This window comes from Rhamphochromis sp. 'chilingali' (assembly GCF_963969265.1).
Source record: "Rhamphochromis sp. 'chilingali' genome assembly, chromosome: 18".
In the NCBI taxonomy this organism is placed as follows: domain Eukaryota; kingdom Metazoa; phylum Chordata; class Actinopteri; order Cichliformes; family Cichlidae; genus Rhamphochromis; species Rhamphochromis sp. 'chilingali'.
In genome coordinates, this window is record NC_137945.1 from 19,363,734 (window position 1) to 19,368,335 (window position 4,602).

Sequence of the window (4,602 nt, forward strand, 5' to 3'; positions counted from 1 at the left end):
ATATGATGAGAGGGAAAATGTGCACTGTGGAGCAGCAGCTCAAATTAGCAGAAAAGAGGTGAAGAGGAAGAACTTTGTTGTGAAATGAGGTAAAGAAACTGAAATTTGTGCTTAAAACAAGTGAAAAAGCTGAACTCTGAAATCCTGCTAAAACAGCAGAAGAGGCTGATATTTTTCAGCTACTCATTGAGCCAAACTGGTTCTCACGTAACTGAAAAAAGGTGGAAAAGCTTAAAATTCTAATGAAAACAGCAGAAGAGGCTGAGTGCACTGTGGAACAGAAGCTCAAATTAGCAGAAAAGAGGTGAAAACAGCAGAAGAGGGTGAGATTTGTGCTGATAAGAGGTGAAACTGCGGAACCAATCAGAGGTACTGCTTCTGTCTGCTTCATCAGGCTGTGTACTTGTATGTATTTCTGCCATAGACTGTTAACCAGAATCTGAGGTCCATATTAGAAAAGCTGCTAAAATCATTAAACTTTGCAGAATTGTAATAAATTATCAATATGAATTACCGGTCTGTGATAGTGTATAAATTTGTAGTTAAAAAAAAAACATGTGGGCCAAGGTGGAATCGAACCCACGACCTCTGGTCTGAAGAGCGGTGTCATTACCAATCGCGCCACCTCTAAGGGGGCGGGCGCTTTGAAAAAAAGGGTGATGAGGAGTCAGAATTAGATCGCGGTGAGACGCGAAAAACGCCGTTTTTTGGAGTTACAAAACGTCGTGTAACTCAAAAACTAGGTGGGATAGAAGCATAATTCTTGCACTGGGTGAATCAGCGGACTTTGGTGTACTTTGACTGCGATTTACATAGCTCTTTGTATCTCCGTCGCGGAGATATGACGAGAGAAGAAACGGCTTCATTTTCGGAATTTGAAAAATGAGAGGAGGACAGATTTCCACCCCTCAAACAAGTCTAACTCATCTCAGAACGGTAATAGGTGAGAAAATAATTCTTGAATTGTGAGTGTCAGGAGTGTCTGAAGATATACAGGGACAAGCCTCATGTCTTAACTTTGCTTCGTTAAGGAGACCCATACGGTAAAAAAATACATTTTTCCTGGCCAAAATATATTTCAAATATATGGTAAATATATTTTGTATTTGTGATGCTCCAAAAAAATATATTTTTGAAATTGAAAATATATTTCTTTCAAACCAAAATACATTTCAAAACATATTTTAGGGTGAAGAAAATACATTTCCAACCTTACAGTAGAATGTATATCAAAGTATCCTTTATTTAAAATATATTTAGTGCAATAATGATGATAATGATAACAATACTAAAAGTAACATGTTTTATGCACATCTGCAAAAAACGGTTGGATTCAAACAAAACAGAGTCAAAGGTCTATCACGAATTAGGTTGTTTATTCATTTGCTTACAGTATTTCACATTACACAATATCTCACTATAATGTAGCGTTCATTGACTTTGAAATTATCTGTCAGTGATACAGTAAACAAGATACAACAACTGCTATGTACACTTTAGTTTTTGACAATATATACAATTTAGTACTTAAAGGAACACACTCCACTGTTTTGGAAATAGGCTCATTCTCCATCTCCCTCAGAGTTAAAAATGCAGCGTCTTCTTTCTAGATCCGTACGTTAATAGGGCTCTGGAGCGTGATCTTACGGGATGGGGCGTAGCCAGGATTTTTGGTCAAGGCGCCATATTAGCAGGCCAAACAAATGCTTGCTGTGTGGTCGGTTGTAATGTTAGATTGCACTACCGACAAAGGAATAAGCTTGAAAACAGGCTCTCTTTTCATTGTTTCCTCACCTGGAAACATCATGAGGGAGCTTATGTGTTGGATGTTACCAAAAGAAGGCGTCTAGCCTGGATAGCAGCTGCGAGACGAGCTGATATTCAGTTCTCTACCAGCCACAGATATCTGTTGGTGTGCTCCAGTATTTTCATTCAGGTAAGTTCTAAATAAGTTCATATTATTATTTATAGCCTGTTAATTTTATTTTCAATAGCACAAACTTAGAACAAACATGCAGAACTACCTTCTATTTATAGAGTTGCTAATTATTTGGCATTATTGCAACAAACCAGCCTATGAAATGAATGAAACAAATCCTGACTGGGTTCCAACACTACACATGGGGCACTACGAAATCCCTGCTTCAAACTACATGCTACATACCACCATGCCAATCAGATTACTTCTTCCATGTGAGGGTAAAAAGGTGACCTTCCTGGATAAGATGGCAAAGGTTTGCTGCGTTTTGGTGAACATGTGCCCCAGTGTGGTAGTAAAACCAGGGAAAAATGCTCTTGTTAAATACTTTTAAGTCTTGTGCTGTTTATGTAGTGATAAGTTTTCAAAAGAGACAGTAAATACAGAATGCTAGTAGTGGGTGATATTATACAAATGCTGTCATGATTTTATGTGAACATTTTGTCATTTGTAAACTATACATAACATTTTTTCTACATTGTAACTGATGTGATGTTCGACAAAGTGCTTTTAATTAAAAATAGGCAAACATTTCTTTGTTTCTTTATTCAACTTTTGAACAGTGGTATTTAGTAAGTACATATTCAGTAAATGCAAAGTATTTACATGGCCCCTAAATTAAAACATTATGGGTTATTCAGAACAGAACTATGCTTGGAAAAATATTGTCCCATCAGTTGATCCAACTCCTCCACAGTAGCAGGTGGAACTTTTCTTTTTTGAGGATGGCTTCTTTTACCTGTCACAACGAATGGTCTGTTTATGTTTTGATCAAGAACCTTTTTTTTGGGCAGCTGAAGAGGAGAAGTCTATCTTATGGCCAACCTCTGGCTGTATCTTGGTCATATTACCCAGCAAAACCCAGTATGCAGGTTCATCTGTAACAGTCCTTGTGCCACAGATCCTCACTGTTGCTTCTACATTAAACAGAAGAGCAGTGACATGGCTGCAAGTCTCCACGACTCTAGCCATACAGCTGCAGTGGGCGGCTTCAACCTTCCCTGTGATGCTCACAATGACCTGTGGCTGCAATGCTGCAATTCAGTCTTTAAGAGTGCAGGACCTAAAACACACACAGACAAAGTTCATTTAAAGACAAGAACTTTAATAAGCGAAGTCCGACACAAATGTGTTTTATTTACTTTCAAATCCATTTATCATAAATGTAACAAATAAAGTGTTTTTATGTATCCATCTATAGAACGCTGCATGTTATATTCTAAATCTGCATGTTTCTTTTTAGAAACCTATCAGCAAAAAATGAACCTAAAGTATGTAATGCAAGGATGTAATCACTTTCAAGCGGGAGAAAACATAAAGTTCGACTTTAAGTGACAACTATGGACACCTAATATGACAAGCAGATTCTGCAGGTCATTAATCAATGTATAAAACTAAAACAGAATGTATTTTTAGTGACACAAGACACAAACAAGGAAGCAAGATGTGTAATTAGGATTATTTATAATAAATATGAATTAATTAGGGCAATTTCTTTAACCATAAAGAATAACTAAATCCTTCAGGACAATGTCACATCAATGCACTGAACTCACTATGTTATCCCTCTAACAGAGCCTCTACATGTTCTCACTGTAATTTCCCCCTCACGAATGAATTTTTACTAGCACTAATTTTAATGTTGGGGGGAATCAAACGCATTTTACTCGCAGTACTCAAGCTGACTTACCTTTGCTTGAATGACGGCGTACTCACAACGTGGAGGCTTAAAAATAGCCAAATCTTGTACCCAGTCCTTGGTGAATTGGATGTGCGCCTCCAGAGATTTATAATTGCGAAATTGGTGCGCCGTGTATGCTCTGACTCCACAGACAAGGTATGAGAGTAGATCATGCTAAGTCAATAGCGGTTTGGTCTTCAGGGTTTCTACTCCACGGCTATATTTCATACGGGTCCACATTTCAACAATCAAGTACCGTCTCTTTGCATCTGGACAGAATCTGTCTCTATACCGTCATTTTCTTTTGAGCTACGTTTCAGAATGGTTCGTAGCAATCTTGTTTTGATTCGTGACCTGCCAAGATGGTGCTGCGCTCCCACAATGCATTGCGACATTACGTCAACTCCAAAGCCCTTTGCGTGCAGGAGTGTATGCGCATGCGCATTGCCACGGTGGTTTAAAAAATAAAGATATAATGAAAAGTAATTAATAAAAATTAAATATTTAAACATTCCCACAAATGTGCAATGAACGTGCAAAAACTCTCTTTAGTAGTTGTTGCTGTTTCTTTCTTTCTTTCTTCTTTTTTTTTTTTTTTGAAAAATAACGACGTCTCTGAGGCGCGAAATCTGACAGCGAGAGGAACGGCCGGATACAGGAGACAGGAAGAAACAAGCCGATTATGTTCGCGTTAATTAAGTGGTTGGAAGATGTAAAATTCTCAATTCTGCCAACTGAACATATACGAGATTTTAATGAGGATGAATAATTAGCCGGCATGGAGGAAACGGACCTTTATTTCGTGGAGTGGCGACAAGAAGCCAAGGCGGGTGGCCAGTCTAAGAAGCCTCCATCATCAAGCTAGCAGGTGCCTTTTCCCATATAATATTACTTTATTCTCGTGTATTTGGAACGGAAGCGTAGAGCTGCCACCCAGGCAAAA

The 4,602-nt window shown here is 38.2% G+C and overlaps 1 long non-coding RNA gene across 1 annotated transcript in view; it reads left to right on the top strand.

Annotated features, from left to right (window-relative positions):
• Positions 1 to 4,308: 4,308 nt before the first annotated feature.
• Positions 4,309 to 4,602, top strand: part of LOC308385490 — a 3,536-nt gene continuing 3,242 nt past the window's right edge. Inside the window, exon 1 of the long non-coding RNA XR_013969533.1 lies at positions 4,309 to 4,527. This is a non-coding gene — a long non-coding RNA (uncharacterized lncRNA). The remainder of the gene's footprint in view (positions 4,528 to 4,602) is intronic.